Source organism: Dicentrarchus labrax, unplaced genomic scaffold (assembly GCF_905237075.1).
Source record: "Dicentrarchus labrax unplaced genomic scaffold, dlabrax2021, whole genome shotgun sequence".
NCBI lineage: Eukaryota > Metazoa > Chordata > Actinopteri > Moronidae > Dicentrarchus > Dicentrarchus labrax.
In genome coordinates, this window is record NW_026136721.1 from 15,937,599 (window position 1) to 15,958,716 (window position 21,118).

At 40.2% G+C, this 21,118-nt stretch overlaps 1 pseudogene; it reads left to right on the forward strand.

Annotated features, from left to right (window-relative positions):
- Positions 1–142: 142 nt before the first annotated feature.
- Positions 143–19,696, forward strand: LOC127355082 (sarcalumenin-like; annotated as a pseudogene).
- Positions 19,697–21,118: the final 1,422 nt, after the last annotated feature.

Sequence of the window (21,118 nt, forward strand, 5' to 3'; positions counted from 1 at the left end):
ATTAGTGACAAGTTTACAGGACTACTATGTCATGGTTTCTTACTGCTTCTTTCTGCTCTCAACATTCCTGATTGGTACAGGCAGCTGCTCTGACACACAATGGCTGATATGGCTGCAGTTGCTGGGTACCACCTCCACTGGCATGCCCTCTAACCTTCAGCCAGAACAGTATATATAGCTGGGAGAAATGAGGGGAAGGCCCCTGGCAGCCAAAATGAAGTCTCTGCTGTCTGTGTGCTGCTTGCTGTCTCTGCTGGCTCTGTCTGCTGCAGGTATGGTGGAGGGCAATGGGATTTGGGTGAAACCGTTTTAGTGCTATTGGATTGAGTTATTTAAGCAGGAGAGCTGTGTGAAATGAAAATGCTGATCCACTGCTGTCAGAAAGCTACATTATGCATTTGGTCTGTGTCTTTGAACATGTGAGAGCTTTGTGTGTCTTGCTAAGAGTTGACTGTGGACGATGATTTCAACGTCATTAATGAAGGAAAGGTTAAAAAATCAGTCTCTTTATGATTTATTTGATTTAATGACTATAAATATGCAACTAAATGAGTTGCATTTATTACCAATGAACTAATCATTTTGCTTTCTGCCAGTTTGAGGTTGTCTTTCAAATGTGCAGTGTTACACAGAGCATCCATTGCCTCTTTTCTGTATTGTATGGCCTAACGTAGCAAGAGCTGGGTTGAAATACGTTCCAAGTTTTGACACACGTCTACACACTCAACAGCATACTTAAACTCAGCTGACTGGGCAGGAAAATTGTGCCGTATGTTGTCGTGGTGCAGTGTGGAGCCTTTGTGGCTGTACAACAGAAAAAGTCTGAGGTGTGACACCAGCTGCTGGAAACTTTCCTGTCTGCTGCTTACTCTCTCTGTCCTGGAGAGAAACACAGTGACAACACTAACAGAATGACTTGGACTCACTACAAAGAGTCACACTCGCTGCTGAAGCCAAAGCAAAAGCTGGCTGTAATTATAAGTTTTCCCTCTGGATCTCTTTTCACAGCAGTTGCACGCAGTGTGTAACTCTAACAGTCAGTGCTCAAATTAGGGTTTTTGCATTTGATGTTTTACAGGCTTACTTTTAATACCACGTCAAATTAATGAATAGGTTTTCAAATGAGCATGTCGGATATTACAGCTTTGACATTAGTGATACATAATTAAACTATAGAGGTTTATGCATCCTAGTTGTTGCTCTGCTTGTTTTTACAGGTTTTACAGACTGTTGCAGGTGACTTCATGCTTTGTTAAAAGCTGAGGCAGAGAATACCCTTGTCTGTCCTTGCACTGGTTCATTTTGGACTCTGCAAATTGCCGTAGTCAGGTGTCAGGCGTCAGTCAGACAAAGTCACCAGATACTGTGGTCACCAGTGCCACGCAGTGATACGCATCTCTTTAAGACTCTCGGCAATGCACACACATCTACATCATGTACGCATACAATGACTTGAAATGACCTGAAACGAGATCATCATAAAGTTATACACGAGTACAAATACACTCCATGTTGACGACTAAAGTCAGTGCCGCATTAAATGTCTCAGCAAAGCTTCATCACTCCCACTCCGCTCTGTCTGCTGAGCTGCTAATCTGTCATTTCAGTCAGCAGGGTCCATGTCATGGGGATGTCCCAGCTAAAACAGGCATGATAGAGCACAGCAGAGGGCATGTAGGACTAGAGTTCAGTAGTCAAAGAGTTGGACTGTTAGTCAACTAGATAAACAAGTGCTATTACAAGTTGTGGTAAATGGGAAAAAAAACTGAATTAGTGATGGAGCTCAAGTGGCAACATTCCCCCTCCACACATCCTATTTAGATCTGTGATTGTGTCTCAGGAAGTTTGAGATTTGACAAAGATAGCATACACAATTATAACAAAAAAAGGTGTTACAAGTTTATTAGCAAGAGAGAAAGAGTGTCTGTGAGCATTAGGGGAATAAGAAAATATCACCTTTGAGTATCATAATGTTTTGTTTTATTATATTGTATTGATTCAGGGAAAAGAAACAAATCAAATACATTTTTGTACTTTTGTACTTCAACCTTTAGATACCAGTGTTGAGGGCTATGATATCAGATGTTACAAGGACTGTGATAAATACAAATGCAGATTATATTGTTCTGTTCTGGTTGCATAAGAAGTAAACCTTTTAAACTCCTAAAAGTAGTTTAGTTTTCCTAAAATTATTTTATTTTAAATTTGCAATATGTCACAAGATATTGAACTGTAACCCCTGTGTTATGATGCATATTTCATACACAGCCCTATGTGTCTGCAAAAAATGGTGTTGCAGGTATGGCAGTGATAAGCTGAGCTCAAACAGGTTGTGTAGTTAAAGAAATTAGAAAGCACACCACTTACAATTTTTTTAATGAGCCAGAAATGCAAAATCAGTCCTCGCTGCATTTTTGTGTTCCTGTGCACGTTTGTTTTGGGCACTGATTCATAAAAAGAAGAATAACCCATCATTCATTGAGCCTATTATGCTCGGATTACACGGTAGGCAGGGTGCATGTCATCAGTACAGGGTGCTGACGCATTTATTGTTCCTGGTCTTTATAGAGATACTGAGTCACACACAGCCCAACACTGTTGCAGGGAATGTGAGCAATAGTGCGGCAGAGTTGCAGACCAGCCTCATGACAATCACAGCAAGGACAAGAGTGCTACACTTCCTGAAAATAGGAGTGGAATTATTCCTCCTTCTTTTCACCCTCTGACTCATTGTGGGACTATTTCTGTCTCAAAGATGTACCATCCAGCACAGGCACCTGTCCCACTCTATCCCCAAAACACTGTGCTGTGCCCAGGCTTCACTGCAGCGACAGCAGGAACCACCAGAGAGGCACATTACACTAAACTTTAATGGTGGTAGAAGAAGACTAAAGATCTGCACACAACACTCATAAGTCTTGATACACAGTAACACTGACAATAATTTGATGCTCCCTCAATGTTCAGAACCAATAAATAATTACACACCATATGTATGCTTGAGGCAACTTCAGTTATAACAATGGCATTGCAAATGAATGTAAATAAAAATACTATCAAAAATCACATTTTAGAGCTACACTAATCAGTATTTTATTATTAACAATAGGTTAAATTATTATAATGTGAAAGAGCATGAGAATAATAATAATGAGAATTATCACCCAACTGTTTCCTCACAGCTCTACAATGCACTTTAGTGTGTTTTAGCTCATTGGTTTTACAGGCTGGAACTTTACTAATAGTTTCACTCTCATGGCTCTCATCAACTTTGTTTCTGCTCTCAGGAGGCACATTTTAGTAAAAAAAAAAAAAAAACAGTAGGCTACACTGTACCTGACCAGCACCAAACTGCAGGCAGACATATTTGAAGAATCTGCTGGAAGATTTAGCAGCTAAAGAGCTAAATTATCTTTTCTCAGCAGTTGGTGGAGACCAAAGCAGAGCAACTAGAGGAGTCAGTTATAATTACATTCAACAGGTAGGAAGAATCAAAACTACAAAAAATGAATGCTAATGTTGCATCATGTCTGCTTGATGCATAAGTAGGCAACTGTTTGCTAACATTCACCATATCAACTTTATAAGGTCATAATATGTCAATGTTACGTTTACGGCTTGTTTCTCTGACCCCAAGTGGCCTAATAAATATTAGTTCTGCTTTAAAATAACTTTAAAAATCTCTAAAATTATGCTAAATAAATAACTATCCCTATTTGCTACACTGAATGTATATAACTGTACCATCAGAGTACCCAGACAGATAGCAACCATCCCATGTGGTGTCCATGTGTGACAGGACCACAGTTTGACTGGTATGCAGGACCCTGGGAATATTTACATGTAAACTAACAAGACACAATTTACAGCCATACTAGTGGGTCCGTGATGGCAATGTCAGCATGCTAATATGATAACAGTGACAATGCTAAAATGCTGATGTTTAGCAGATTTAATGTTTACCAAGTTCACCATCTTGGATTAGCACCTGACACAAATAGAACTGCTTGAGGCTGATAATTAATTAATTAATTTTGCAGCTATTGGATCATAAACCAAAGCATTGCAAAAAGTAATGATCCAATGATGGCACTAGAAAAGTTAAGAGATTACCAAAGTTTTTACAGTTCACCCTGACAGAAACATGAATGTCTGAACCAAATTTTGTGCCAATTATTCCAATGGATTTTGAGATATTTCACTCAAAAACCATAAATGTTAACCTCAAGGTGGTCAAAAGTCAAAGTTATCAGGATTCATCCTCATCCTCTTTTGAACATCTGTATAAAGTGTCATAGCAATCAATCCAGTGGTTGTTGAGAATTTCAGTGTGGACCAACCAATCAAGAGACCCACATACCATCCCTAAAGCCACGTTGCAATCCTGATTAAAAACAGAAAACCTACTGCTTCTTTGGCTTTCCCAACTAATTCAGTAATGTATTGTTTTGTGCACTTGTCTGCCTTTTTAAAATGTTAATCTTAACTAAAAAATGTCTCAAAGATTTCACAATTTCATTTTCACTTCCATTCTTTTCCTCATATTTTCTTCTCCCAAGGTCACATCTTTCCCATCTTCCTAACTGTGTTAACTTTAATTTAATTTAGCCATCACTGGCTACTAAGACAGCAGAAAATGATCTCTCCACTTTATCGTCAGAACTATTTTGAGGCATGCAGTGTAGAAAAAAGCCTGTAGAACAACTTGTATGAATGCAGAGGCCTTGTGGTAATGTTATTTTTAATCAGTTGTACATATTAATGTCATACATAACATATTTTAACACTTACTGTAGATATATATGTACCTAGCATTAAGCTCCCTACGTAAACCAGGCAATCAATGGATCAAAGTCAGAAAACAATTTGCTTTTAGTCAATATAACAAACAAACCAGTAAATGGTCATTAAGGACTGACCTTGTTAGGTTGTACTACTTAACTTTGGCAACCCATCTTCACCAGCGCACTTCAGGATTTTGGCTGCTGCTGCTGTTCATGTTACAACGCAGACGATGCTGTAGCACTATGTCTTTGGACAACGTCCAAACCTCCCTCAAGGCTCGATCACAACAGCATTACCGAGCTCTGTATTGAATCTGAATTTCAAAAGGCCGGACAGGCTCATACCTTGACCTCTGCCAGCGACAGCGAGGGAGTATAAGAGTAATATTCTCACGTATCTGCCTTAAGTTGTCAAAATAAAACTTACATAACAAATCTGGCTTGATAAAGACCAGAAGACCTTTGCACCCCAAACTTCTGGAGAGTTGCTTTAGCCAATTAGAATGTATTACCATTGGTCTGGCCAAGCATTCGCACAAAACAGTGACCTGCCATGACCAGATTCTTAAATTGGCCTTTGCTTTTACTTGGAATAAGACTAGAGAACTGTCACTTTTGGTAAAAGTCAAGAGCAAAACTATGATCACTGTCACAGAAAACATTGTGGAATAAACCTCTTCATCTCCACAGTCTGCACATAGTGTGGATCCTTTGGGAATATAAATGTGATGTACTCTGGTCACTTACGTTGACAATCCCCTCAGGAGGGTGCTAAGCTAACAAAGCTTCAAAATACGAGAGGTGACAAGCATCATCATAAGAACGACATGGTTTCATGTGTGACTCAGGGCCTTAAAATAGGGCAAAGAATCTGTCATTGAGGATGGCGCAGGAAAATTAGAGAACATGGAGTCCTGCTAGCATCATTTAGGATAGCTAAACCAGCATTAGGCATTAATCCATCCTAAAATATAAATGCATCTTGATTTAGAGGCAGCTGATCTTGGTTTGGTAGACTCAGCTTCAAGGCTTTACACTTATATTTTCACTTCCACATTTAAAACAAAAGCAGCTGATAGCCATACTACTGTTTATGCGACTTCCACATACAACCCATTAGGTGATTCGTGTAAACATATTATCAGAGCAGAAACACAGGAGTTTATTGACAGGTATTCTTTTTAGCTATATTTAAAATCAAATGTTGATTGATACTGACCTGATAATTAGACAGAATTACCATTTGATTTTACTTGCTGAACTAATTGAAGATGATCCAGCGATCTGGAACCAGGATACAGGAACCAGAAATCCATCATAGATGAGAAAAAGACACCAATGCAAACAAAGGATGCTTTGCATTTTCCACTAATGGCATGATTTTTATGCTAATGCTGTAGACTTTTTCACAGCAGACCTTTTGAAATGTCACAGCAGGAGAATCACAGGTGTAACTAATGAGGGTTCTGTTCCATTTATGTGGCTCGTATGCCGCGCCAGTGAGGCAGCATGCACAATACCCTGGAACTGAAACTATGCCATATGGAAATGAGCCATTGTTTATTTTAATAATTTTACCAGTGCTGTTCTTTGCCATGAAACAGGTCTGTTGCTGTTGGTAATGCCCATTCCAGTTACAAATAATCCACAGCTGAACATAACAAATAAGGATGGACGATCTGACCTCAAATCTATAAATTGGTTCATTTGCATAAATTACCATAAATGTAAGGATAACATTAATACTATGATACTTGACCTCTCCCTTATTCTCCTATTAGTTTTGTGACACCACCTAGCCCCAACGAGGTTTAATTAGTCTGAGTAATGGAAAAAATCTGTGTGGGTTTCAGGTCTGCAGGCTTATTGGTTGGTTGGACATCTAGTTAGATGTCATTACTCGTTGTTACTATAACTATATAGGTTATTTAAGTTGGCCATGCTGGAAAATCAATAAATTGTGTTTGCTATCCAGCTTTACTCTGGGGGTGTAAAACATCTTTCTGGGAAAGAAGAAATAACCAACTAAAGCAGGGTTAGCACCTATAATTCTATAATTACTATTATTTATAATGACAATGTATAAAATGACAATATAAAACAATGTGTGAAATGGGTCATAGTGATGACCTGCAAATAATATTCATCCAAATCTGCAGCTTCCTTTGGTTTACGGAGCTTTATAGCGAGTTTCATCCCATTGATTATCTGGATGGCCCCAAACATTACTGTTGGTTTATTCTCACAGCAATAAAGCTCCAAAAACCCCACTGTACACTGCCTGCTCAGCATCTAACGGCAGGCACCGTTAGTGACTAGCTGGTCAACACAATGGAGCATTTAGCAACTAAACCAGACCAGACCAAAAAAGGAGCTAAAAGAGAGTTAAAACTGGACTTAGATTTAAGAAACACTCCATAACTGCTGAATGTGTAAATAAAAAGCTCCTCATATCAACTTAAAACGTGATGACATTTAAAAGGTCACTTGGCTGCCTCCAAGAGGCCAAAAAGCGGTCATTGCAGGTTGAACACAGTAAGAGTATCCAACCCTGTCATCACGTGTTAGCTTCTTCCTTAGCATTAGCTTGCTCATGACAGACATTGATCCAGAAGCGTTAAGAACGTGTAAAACCTGTGACCACTGCCTGCAGCTATTAGTCTTCATCCTACACACTGACCCCCATCCTGTAACATGAACAGTAGACATGCATTTAGCTGCTTCATGTCATACTGTGTACCACTACGCATTCCTCAGTCTTAGGACCGCACAGGCAGTTGTAATTAAATGGCGGTCATGCCTTGTGCTCTTTGTACGCTGTGGTTGTGAAGAGTATCTAATGTACATGTACGCATGTGGTGTAATAGAGAGGGAGTCCCCTGTTTTAGCTGTGATTGTTTTGAAGCCATAGTAACTGTATTCTACTTTATGATGCTGGCGGAAGGCGATGCCCATTTACCTGGATGTGATAGCATTGTAGAGACAGAATAAAACCATCTTTGGCTTTGCTTTTGAGAAAACTTTATGTCTTTGAACAGGTATTAGGTACCTAACTCAAAATATAATCACCGTCCACCAGCTCATTGAAGTATAAATGCACGATCAGTTCAATGGAAGTCCAAAATTCAGATTTTACTGCAATGTAACATATAAAAAGATATATGACATAACATACATTTGTTGTATATTTAGTTTAGTTTAGTTAGTTATTGGTAGCATTGTAGTATACATAATATATATATATTATATTTGATTTTTTTTAATGGTTTACAGGTCGTTTCTGTGTATTTTCTGTCCAGAAAATGTCTTGAGAAACAATGAATATAATAATTTTCTGTGTGTTTTTTAGAATTATATTTAAGGTTATAAATTGTGTCAGGCTTAAGCAAAATATAACTGTATTTGCCTTCACGGTTGAGCTTACAGATTTACATTCAGTTTGGGTTTAATTGTGTCTGTACAGCTTTGAAACACTGAAATAGAGGAAAAAGAGGAGACTAAGGGAAAGGATTAAGCACAAATTCATTAATTCACCTGCCTTTTGGATGTTTTGGCCTCTAAAAAAAGCAGCAATGTGACCTGTTTATGTGATAAGAATGCAGACATTATTATTATTTTAGTATTTATCATCAATCATATTTTTATTATTTGTATCATAGACATTTCTATTAATTAGTTTAAAACATAACAGTAATAACTTGATACCATGAAATACATTGTTCTATTCTTAGCTACCCTGTGCACTCAGCTGTCTTCCTTTAAATTCTCTACAGAACTGTCCACTGCACATTGGCCTCAAATAGTCCATGCTTTAGTGTCACCATTCAAGGAGCTGAAATCTGAGTCTTATATCTGGAAGGTGCTGAACATCTGATCTGTGGTGTTCTTGCAAAGTGACTGAGCACTGGTCAAGCACTGATGTAACAAACAAAGGTGACTGGAGACTGGAGATGTCCTACGACACCATGCAGTCTGATTGGCCAGAAATATATTGCAATGCATTTCTTTTGTCTCATATTTGTTTACTTTATGCATATTATTTTGAATATAACATTTCGCCAACATCCTGACTTTTAATTTTGTCCTAGACTTCTTTAATTAAAGGTTTTAAATGTACGAAATTTATTTGCCACTGGATCTCAGACCAAAACAATGGGACAGAAATTAAATAGAACTCTTTGTTAGTCTTTCTCCTGTTCCAACTCTGCTTTGGTCAAAATAAACCCTTAATTCAGTTAGAGGAGAATATATTGGTGAAAGGGCCTGCAGTGGCCCCAACATTATCTCACATTAAACAAATGCACTATCTAAGTAAAAGTGCTTGTTTTTTACTTTTGTTGTCTGTGTAAGTGTCTGACAACAGTAAAGAAAAGATCCCTGGAGATACATTTTATGTAATATTATTGCTGTGCATGTTTTGCCAAGAAACAAATAAGTGAATTTAAATTTATTTCTGAAAATTTTTGGTGGACTCTACATTTTTGCTCCAAGATCTTATTTGTAATTTCATACATTCAAATGTTTGAAATGGTTTTGGAAAGAGACACTTACACAGATAGTTATCTTGTCTTATCATTTGTCCTCTCCTCTTAGACCTCCTTGCAGGTTCCTCCATCCACGATGAGGAGCCTCTGGTGCATCTGCAGCTCCAGCAGCCAGAGGGAGACCTCTTCTCCTGTGGATGTGACACAACAGAAGAGCACGCCAGCCAGAGCTCCTCCAATGACACTCCAGCCCCAGAGAGGGCCATGTGCCAGCCCTGCACCAAACCGCCATCAGCCTCAGATACTGAAGAAGAGCCAGCTTCCACCTCCGTGCATGAGGAGGTGGAGGAGGAGGAAGCAGCTCCTGGGGAGGAGGACACTTCCTCTGAGGAGATAACAAGTGATGGAGAAGAAGCGCAGGAGGAGGTAGTTTCCCAGGAGGAGGTAGAAGAAGAGGAGGTGACATCTGAGGAGGAGGCTGAGTCAGTGGAGGATCACAGTGTGGAGGAGATAGATGAGGATGCATTATCTGAAGACGACAGGAAGGTAGCTGAGGTTGAAGGAGAGGAGGAAGCAGAGGAGGAGTTATCCCATCAGGAAGAGGAAGTGGACTGTACCTCAGGAAGAAGTTCCAGAAGAGGACGAACCCACTGCTGAAGCTGAAGAAACAGCCGAGGAACCAGAAGGTGAGGACACGCAGGAGGATGTAGAGGCAGCTGCTGAGGAGGAAAGTGTGGAAACCTCTACACACGAGGCTGCAGAGGAGGAAGCTACCGCTGCTGAGGAGGAGGTTGCAGTGGCTGAATCCCAACCAGAAGAAGAAGCGGTAGAGCTTCCTCAAATAGACTCTGAACCTGAGGAAACAGAGCCAGAGGTGACAACAGAACCTGAGGCTGAACCAGAGCCTGAATCAGAACCAGAGGAGACTGCAGAGCCAGAGCCCGAATCAGAACCAGAGGAGACTGAAGAGCCAGAGCCTGAATCAGAACCAGAGCCTGAATCAGAACCAGAGCCTGAATCAGAACGAGAGGGGACTGCAGAGCCAGAGGCCGAAGTAGTTGCAGAGCCAGAGCCTGAAGTAATTTCACAACCAGAGGTGACTGCACAGCCAGAGCCTGAATCAGAACCAGAAGAGGAAGAACCTACTGAAACCGTGACAGCAGCGCCAGAGCCTGAATCAGAACCAGAGATGACCGCAGAGCCAGAGACTGAAGTGGTTGCAGAGCCGGAGACTGAAGTGGTTGCAGAGCCTGAGCTGATTCCCAGAGCCTGAACCGGAACCAGAGGCCATCTCTGAAGTGGATCCAGAGCCTGTTGGGGAGGAGGTCACACAAGAATCTATAGAGGATGTAGCTGTGGAAGAGGAATCAGTGGAAACCACTGTGGAAGAGGCGATTGTTGTGGAGGAGGCATCTGTAGATGTCATTGAGGAGGCAACAGTGGAGGAGGTGACTGCAGAGGAGCCTCAAACCAAAGGTACAAAAAGATGACACCATCTTGGTTTATAGTACGTCTAACTTTACATAGCATTTAAGTTAATCTCCTGTCATCTCAAAAGTGAAGCTGCAGCAGAAGGTAACTTACACCAGAGGTCGATGTCTTGCGTTCGTTCTGTCAGACAGTCCAAGCAGCGACAAGTAGAGCAGGAGGGATCCTGTTACAGTAAATCTGTTCCCATCCAGTTGGTGCTTCTGTAATTAAGGAAGCAGGCCATTAACTGGTGTCTGGGTGTTGACACCTGCTATAAAGGATGATGGCGGAGTCTTAAAAGAGTTTCCCGTCACTTTCTCTGCATTACTTCAGTCAATACACTAGTGCGTCAGTGGAGGTTGTTTTATGTTTCTTTTTTGGGTTGTTGAAAATTCCTTGGATATCCACAATAATGATTTCAGCAGTCAGGAAAAGCCTGCTGTTCATTTATAGCATGAGCAGTGTCACATTTTTTGGTTTTGTTCCATTATCGACAGTGATAATACAACACAGTTTTTCCAAAAGCAAGGATAATACCTCTTACACAAAGGAGAGAAACGGCGGAGCACAAAACAATCTTTGGAAACTTCAAATCAAGATTGTTTAAGGATTTGTAACTGCTCTCTAATAGGGTATATAAGCTTTTATTAGCTGTTTCTAAGTTGTAATTAATGGCTTTATCAATGGTTGATAAATCATTCATACAAGTTTTAAAAGAGCATTAATAAGGACAGGTTTTGGGTTGCCCCATAGTGCAAACCCCCTGCAACTGGTGTCTATCCTCATCTAGTATAATTAGCTTTGTCTTTGAAGCTAGCGCTTTAATTCACCTTAAAGACCCCTCTAATGAACTATTTGACCACAAATGGGCTGCACGGCATCTGAACCAAAATGTATTTATTAATAACTCATTATAGAGGAGGATAGACACCAGCCAGAAGGGATTTTTCACAACCTGTCAAAACACAAATTGTTCTTCTTGGCTAATTACTGCCTTATAAATAGTTCATACATCATTTACTAACCATGTCTAAAGCTTGACATAACATATTCCTTATTAGAAAGTGGCTCCAAGATTCTTTTTGGAAATATTAGTCTGGTTTCACAGGGCATCCAGCTTTGATGGGTCATAAAATGACAGCAAAGGTCTCTATCTTCTTCTCTTTCTCTCTCGGGCATGCCGAACTTCCAGAATATGACACTGTGTGTAGCTAAAGGGGAATTAGCAACAAGCTCTGGTACAAAAATAAGTAAACCAAAATAGCAGAGGAAAGGAATAGACAGATGGATGGACAACAGCATGATATAACAGTTGGGCCTGTGCTAAACTCAGATAGCTCGGTCAATCACAACTTGGGAAACCATTCACCTGTAGGAGGACATTTATTTTGAAACCACATCAGCTTTTTACTCATTTTCTTTTCTTTAGGGGATTTTCACAGATATGACATTCAGTCTCAGTCTCATTGATCTTCAGTGTTTGTCATAAAATTGTTTTTCTGGCCGTCTGTGTCAAATTAAGCATTACTTTCTAGTGGTAGAAGAAGTATCCAGATCCTTTACTTAATTGCAGACATGTATACAAATAGTCTGCTTGGAACAATAATGTGTGTCTGAAATGTTTCTTCTGCAAAACAAAGTATAGTTGCCACATTATCAACTCCTTCTACCTCATTAAAAAAGTAATGCAAATGCAAATGTTGTTCATTTGTAAAGTTTAGCTGCTGGACACAACATGTCTCCTACTTCACTGTAAAGTCCATTCTCAGTGTATGTGCATTGGCGGCTTCAGGTTTCATCACACTCATAAGTTTATGTATACTTATATAAGTTGCATACTGGACCAGGATTCACCTCCATACTGTGTGTGATGTCACAAATCAGGCTTGTAAAATCAGATTTCTAATGAACACAAAGAAACTTTCCACTATCAGCAGATGAATTTAAAAACATCCTTCGTCAATCTTTGCAGAGACATCATTCTGCACAGTGAAGTTCAAACATCAAACTGTAGGAACAAAAGGAAAAACATATTTTTGATTGGAGGGGGAGTTTAAGTAAAAGTACTAATACTACCACTGTTTGAATACTCAATACAAGTAAAACTCCTGTATTCCTGCAACCTTACTTGATCTACTTCAAGGAGTTTTTAACTGGTTACGAAACAGTCCTAATTTATAATTGATGTCTCTATATGATCTACATAAACAAACCAGATCAGCGCAAATATTTCTATCTTTCCCTATTGTATTCCCTTTGAAATCAATGAAACAAAGCTGTGGAAACACTACAGCTTTTTATTACAGGTGCTGCCACAATCAACAAAAAATGAAAGTTGCTGCTTTAATCAAAAGTAGCCTATATAAATATATCAGCAAAATGTACTGAACGCATCAAAAGTCACTTATTCTGCAGGAAAAAAATCATGTTTTACTGTTATTATATAAGATGTTTTTACTGCTGCATTAATGTGAATGTTGCATTTTACTGCCATAGTTGTTTATGGTTGAGCATATTTGAACTACTTTATGTACTGTTGGGTTTAATTTACAGCAGTGCATCATATTCTAAAAGATTATCATATGTTTGTAGTGTTGCTGTCCTATGTGAACCACATATCTCTTAAAGATATGAAGTAGACCTACCTAATTTACAGTTACATTCCACCACTATTACTTTCCTACAGTCATGAGTAAATGCATAGCAGGGCGTTTGACCTTAACAGCTGACTGACAGTCTGATCCTTCAAGTAGAACACAAGAAAGAGGTGCCAACAGGCCAGGCACTGAGGGACCGCTCCCACATCGAGGACACGCTGCGATTGGCTACTGCTGAACCCTCAGCAGAGTTCTCAGGTGAGGAACAAGACGTCTCAAAGAATTACTGATTTATTGCAGTGAAAGGACATAAAGCATTTCCCTGCTGCCCACAGTTTCAAATGTCTCTCAGCTGTATGCTGCAGAAATGCCTGAAGTTCTGTATTGAAATGAAAATGCAGCATAATGTTTACAGCTACTTTGTTCATGGAAAAGAAAAACAGATGTGTTTGCATGTGAATGAAAGGAAGTTTGAGACAATTTTTGGGGGGCTTTTCTGCTGAAACTATTCTGAAAATTGCTTCATGATGTCTAGGTCCTGGGGCTGTTAGGCGTGAGTGTGTGTACTGTATGCGTGCATATACCCGTTTGTGTACTTGTGTGAGAGTGCAGACATGTCTAGAGGCAGGTGATTAATCAGTGCAAAAGTGTAACTCTGTCCTCGGCATGAAAGCCCCTCTGTTCTCTTAAACCAGATTGGTTCATTTCAGAGAGGCCAAAGTGCTGCAGCAGAGCCAGTCTCTTAATCACCTCAGCTCGATTCAATAAACTTTATGCGGGCGATTCATCATGGACTGCCAAAGAAATTGTTGTAATCAGTAATGGTAGCAAGAACATTAATAATACTCTTGTCCAAAATGTCTTCTCACCATTACATCCCAATTATTACTCTCTCTCTCTCTCTCTCTCTCTCTCTCTCTCTCTCTCTCTAGCTGCTATGAAGAAGCTGTTGAACATCTACCACACTGCCATCAAACCAATGGAGCAAGCCTTCAAGTACAATGAGCTCAGGCAGCATGAAGTCACAGGTAAATCAGCTTCCTGTTGGGACTTACACCTGGATACAACAGCATGCACAGAAGCATTAACAGTAGTTAATTCAGCAGTCTCTTTGCAGGCCCATATCAGCAACGGTTTTATGTCTATTTATGACATTAAAGGTCAAGTGGAATAGTTGTTGTCCACCATATTGAACAGCCATGTTTCTACAGTAGCCCAGAACCAAACCAAACACTGGCTCTAGATAGAGTTTCACAGCCACCTTTTCTCCTACACACTTGGAAGGCAACACTGCTTTAACTGTGGTTTAGATCAGATTCTGTAATGTAAAACTGGAAATGAAAAAAAAAACAGAGTGGTAACTCCAAATCTTTCCCCGTAACATTTTGTTGTAAATGACAGCCAGACACCACGACTCTGGCACCAAGCTGAATAAAACAAGCACTGTAAAATATGAAAATATTGTCATTCTGCATGGCGTCTGATATTGATTTACCATTTTCTTTTTCCAACAATGAATTTCCATGTTAATATATATGTGTGTATATATATATATATTCAACATTACTATCCACCAAAAACACATCACTTCACAGCTCTCAACCACCTTAATCAGTTAACCACACCATACAGTACATGGTTAAATAAACCGGAGCAGCACAGAAACAGCAAAGTACAAACAAAGTCATAATTTAGAAGAAATAGAGCCAGGACCTGACATTATTCAAACCAGGCACACAGAGAGGCACAATAAGGAGTCTGTCTGCTGAAAATTAAAGGGAATGTTATGTGGGCCAGACTCCCTACAACTTTGTTCCATCGTGCTTGAGGGGAGGGAGTATATTAAGATTTCAGACTGTACCATGTGACTCTGGGACCCCTTGTGGTGCAGAATGGAAAGACATATACAAAATCAGGATGTCAGAATGGATTAAATGTCAGGGAAAATGTATTGCTAAAAAAACTTGTAGTAGTGTCTGAGGACCATGAACATTCATGCAGAATGTATAGTGTTTTGGTCAGTCCTTGCTGAGAGAAGTTGAGGAACCAGGAGATTGGCGGACTCATAAGCTTCACAGTCCTTTAACAGTATGGCAAAAACTAGATGTAGGGATATCTTTACAGGCCAGCAATCATAGCTCTGCTTTGGTTAAAAGATTATGAACACAATGCACTTGTGAGCTGTTTGAAATATCAAGTATAATGAATTAGGAGCCTTGTATCCTGGTATTCAACAATATGATACAAGATATTATTGCAGGTCAACATGGCAACCTGAAAAAAAGCTTTATGATACAACTTTTTTCCCAAAGCAAATTTTGCTATGTTGGTTCTTTCTCAAACCTTCTCTTATGTCTGTCTTTCAACCGTGTAGATGGCGAGATCACCTCTAAGCCCATGGTTTTATTCCTGGGGCCATGGAGCGTTGGCAAGTCCTCCATGATCAACTACCTGCTGGGTCTCCACGGCACCTCACAGGGACTCTACACAGGTTCGCACTGATAAAACCTGATTGATTGATTGTGGCGTAGCTCGTCAGTGAGAGCACAACAGAGAGGCACAGCGATCAACCGATTTAATAAGTATAAATCACCAGAGTAGTGATGAAGATTCATAATTATATCATTGTGTTAGTTACTCACTCTTTTACTTTTCATCTGTGGTGCAAGAAGTATTTATAACTTTTACTTAGTACCAATAGAAGTCCTGACTTCCAAATTTCACATGAGTAAAAGTTCAAAAGTATTATCCAAAGTAACAAAAGTAAAGGTACTGTTATAATCTGATTGATGCATTAATATGTAAGCGTCACATTAATGTTGTGGGTAAAGGTGGAGACAACTTTAACTAGTTTATATACCGCTGGGTAGCTATGCCACTACAGCAGGATTTATCGGTTGATTATATTTTATGTAAATAATATGAATCTGCAAAGTAACTTGTAAGTAAGTCTATGTCTGAAGTAAGTAAGTATGTCTGTCATATAAATGTAGTGCAGCAAAAAGTACAATATTCCCCTCTGAAATGTAGTAGCCTACTGGAGTAGAAGTATAAAGTAGCATAAAATGGAAAAACTCAAGTAAAGTATAAATACCTAAAAATTCAAAGGTCTAGTGTGTAACATGTAGGAGGATCTATTGGCAGGAATATAATATTGTGTGTTTTAATAGTTAATAATCACACCTGTGTTTACCCTACTATTTCATGTCAAAATGGCTGCTATCAAAAAGGTCTATTGCCTGGTGAAGTTGGCCTGCCTCCAAGGCAGTGGGAGGGTTAAATCATTCTGTCTTCATCTGTCCATCAGGTGCTGAGCCCACCACCTCAGAGTACACGGTCATAATGCACGGTGAGAAGACTCGGACCATAGAGGGCATCGTAATGGCAGCAGACAGCTCCCGGTCCTTCTCCCCCCTGGAGAAGTTCGGCCAAGGCTTCCTCGAGCGGTTGGTGGGCATCGAGATGCCCCACAAGCTGCTGGAGACAGTTACCTTCGTCGACACACCCGGCATTATTGAAAACCGCAAGCAGCAGGAGAGAGGTTACTAATGGCAATATTTTCATATCAAAGCTGTCTTTTGTTTGTGTCATGCTAAAAAGTGTCCTCTATCAGAACGAACAAGCTTCTGATTAAACATCTATGAAGCTCAGATTTTCCATTGAAACCCATAAGATCAAACTGTAATAACTGTGGTCAGGGGAATCCAGCAGAGTGTGTTTTCAGTGTAGGTACAACAGTATCTGCAACATCAAACAGACATCAGTATCATTAGACAGTGATAACCACAACACTCAGGATCAATACAACACATCACACACACACACACACACACACACACACACACACACACACACACACACACACACACACAGAAAGGCAGGTAGGCTGACAGGCAGTCTAATAAGCCTGCAATCAATGTAAACACACACACACACACACACACACACACACACACACACACACACACACACACACACACACACACACACACTCACCACAACCACAATACGTAATGTATCAATTATTAAAGTTGTACAGTGGTTTATGATGCATTTTTAACAGACAGGTTTACCACTAAGCTCTGTCTGTAACAAAAGGGACACAGACTAATTAAAAGTGTGTGTATCAATCCTGTTTAACACATCTATTTGTGCCAAATCAAAGGTTTCCTTGTAGATTACCGGGCTAAAATGCATATAATGTAAAAGTCTGTTTTTTTCTGTGCTACATGTGCTAATCCCATTGACAACATGAGTCTGACCTGTTTGTGTTAATAAAAAATACTCTCAAAGAAAGCTTTTCATATTTGAAATGTTGAAATAACTAAAACATTTATCTTACTATGTATCGTATGCCCACCCTCCTCTCCCTCAGGTTACCCCTACAGTGAGGTGTGCCAGTGGTTCATCGATCGAGCGGATCTGATCTTCCTGGTGTTCGACCCCACCAAGCTGGACGTGGGTGGGGAGCTGGAGATGCTCTTCAGGCAGATGAAGGGCCGCGAGTCCCAGATTCGTCTCATTCTCAACAAGGCTGACAGTCTGTCCACCCAGGACCTGATGAGGGTCTACGGAGCCCTGTTCTGGAGCATGGCGCCCCTGATCAACGTCACAGAGCCCCCTCGGGTGTACGTCAGCTCTTTCTGGCAACAGGACTACGCTGAGGACACCAGCCGAGAGCTCTTCATGAAGGAGGAGACCTCTCTGCTGGAGGACCTCAACCAGGTCTGACTTCTTGACTCAGTTTTGTTGACAATATGATTCCTTGACCTAAGATAGCAAGAAATGGATTTGGTAATTGCATCGTCATCATCAGAGTTCAGTACACTCATGAGGTCTCTGAGATAAATTCACAATAATGTTGACAATAATTCAAAGTTTCTGTCTGTTCATACTTTCTGTCTCCCTACATCTCCTCTCATACTCCCCTGCAGGTGATTGAGAATCAGATGGAGAACAAGATCGCTTTCATCCGCCAGCATGGCATCCGTGTGCGCATCCACGCCCTGCTGGTGGACCGTTACCTACAGACCTACTATGACAAGCTGGGCTGGTTCAGCGACCCCTACGAGGTGTTCCAAGACATTGTCAACGACCCGGACAAGTACTACATCTTCAAATCTATTCTAGCCAAAACCAATGTTAGCAAGTTCGACCTGCCCAACAAGGAGGCCTACCAGGACTTTTTCGGTGTGAACCCGGTTTCCAGCTTCAAGCAGCTCTCCTCCCACTGCAGCTGGACCGGTGGCTGTCTGCTGGAGAAGATAGAGAGGGCCATCTCACACGAGCTCCCGGCTCTGCTCAGCAGTGTCAGCAAGGCCACAGACACGCCTGCCCCAGCGAAGGCCGCACCTACACCCCCGCCTCCTCTCCCTGGCACCTGTGAGGGTCCTGAGTGTGAGGAGAAACCAAAGAATCGCTGGAGAAGGCAGTGAGATGGGGGAGAGGGGTGCAGGAGGAGGGACAGAGGAGGCAGATGGCAGCAGCGGCAGCCAGACAGTTTCCTTAAATAATCCCCACTGCTGTGATTTTCGGGACTGGCTTTGGGGGAGACCGAGCAGGGAGAGAGTGTGAGAGTACAAAAACATGCAATGATGTACCAAGCAGACCTGGGTCAGGGTACTTCTTAGTGCTTGTTTTTACCTGCATGGAGTACCGAATGGATGGCTTTTACTATAATGGGACAGTTTAGATAAGTTGTAGATGAAAAGTGTGCCCAATTGATTATTATATCCTTTTCTATGACTGTATAACAACTCTCTGGTACACATTCTCCTATATGACACCCTTCTGGTATTTAGGTAGGTTTTGACTGTGGTTTGTTCGAAACATTTTTAGAAAAAGTGGCTTGTTGTCAACTTTCCATCTGAAGCCATTAAGATGTCTGCTAAGTGTGATGAATGTGTGCAGGGGAAACAAACTTCCAAAACATGATGACACTAAATTATCAAAGACGTCTATTTCCTGTATAACCCTTCATGGTAATGATATCTGAGAATGATTGTTTTCTTGTTTCTCACTGTTTTCAAGTTTCTACATTAATTTTTCTTCAGAGAAATATGCTGGCAGTAAATGTGGCCGCTCTTTTGTCTTCTGTGTTGTTTGCAAAGTCTGACGATTCAGTCAAACTGCTGTGCTGTGTTTTTACGGTTAAGCCAATGTAGGTCGTTATCACGTTGGGGTGAATCTTTTCCGTGGTGCGAAAATAAAATAGAAAGAAGGGTGCTCTCAGTGTTTTATTTAGCAGTGATTCATCCATGTTTAGTCACTGTACTGTAATGCACTACTGTATACTGTACTGTCATTTTTCTTCTTGTACTATACTACATTCATTAAAGAAACAGGTTTTATTTTAACATTTCTCAAGACTGCACTGAGACTGAATTGAATGCAATCTCCTCAAAACTCTCTCATGTAAGCTTGTATTTAATGCCACCGTGGCCTTTTCAGCTCTCTGAACTGTTTACCAGCTTTACCTCAACACGGCTGCATACCACATGGGCATTTCCTTTAAAAGTGTAATCTTTTCCTTGTTCTTTTAGGCCTGTTTGTAATTGTCATTCTTTTGAGTGATTTCTTTTGAGTAAACAAACAAAAAAAAATCTGCAGGCCTGGTTTCCTTTGTGAGGCTACAAAGGCATACATCACAGATGAAATATCTTCCACCGAAACAATACATAATTCATATCATTTGGTTGTTTAGCAGCAAAATGCAGGAAAATATGGGCCAAACACAAGCAGAAAGCACCAGCTCTCATCCCCACCACACACAGCTCTGCTTCGGACAAACTGCCACCTTCAGAATTAAATATTAAAGTCTCATTTGATCAGCATTGTATGAATGAGAAACTTGATTAAATGTGTAACAGCTGGATGAGCACAAAAAAACAAAACAACAAAAACCCATTAGCAATAAAATAATAATTGGGGGGGGTATATCTGTTGGTTATCCCCTGTAGTGACTGAAAACAGCCACCAGGAGGCGCCTCCATTCAATGTCTTCATAAGACTAACAAGATAGCGGAGTCTATGGTAGAAAGACTATTTCTTTATGTCAACTGCCAGAGTTGAATTTTATTACAGGGAAAAGCAGAAAACAGAAGGACATTCCCTGCCAGAAAAAAAAGAAAAACATGAGGAAAACCTCACTTTTGCTCCAAGAGTTCTATCTGTCTTTAATCCATTCAGTGAGAACCCATTTAAATAGCATATTACATAGCATGTTACATAGCATACAATTCATCTCAAACGTCTCCCTGTTTATAGTCTCTGACATGATTAAATCTTGTTATAATCTCTGTATTGTTAAGTTAAATTCATCCAAAGCAGTAAATTGTATTGTCTGTTTGGCAAGAAGAGTGTATGTGTGTATCAGAGTGAAACCCAAGAGTATTTTGACAGCCGTGGTCTGTCTGAAGTTAGTTTCATATTGCTAACATAAACACTCCCACAGCAGTCAGATACCCAGCAATATGGCAGAGCCCTCCCAACTGTGACAAGGACTCACTCAGGTCTGTATCAGATAAGAAACATGTACAGGATTTTGTCTTGGACACATGATGACAATATATACTAACAAAGTAGCCCTTTTATGAATGTACATTTAAATGTCATTCATTAAAAGTTGTTTTTACATGCATCAGTCTGTAATGAATGATACAACTTAATATGACTTAAAAATGTACTGTAACACAACAGTATAACCATAATGTGACACATCACCATGACAGATAATGATTACTATTTTTGACTCTCAGTGTCGACTTCTTTTTAATACATTTTT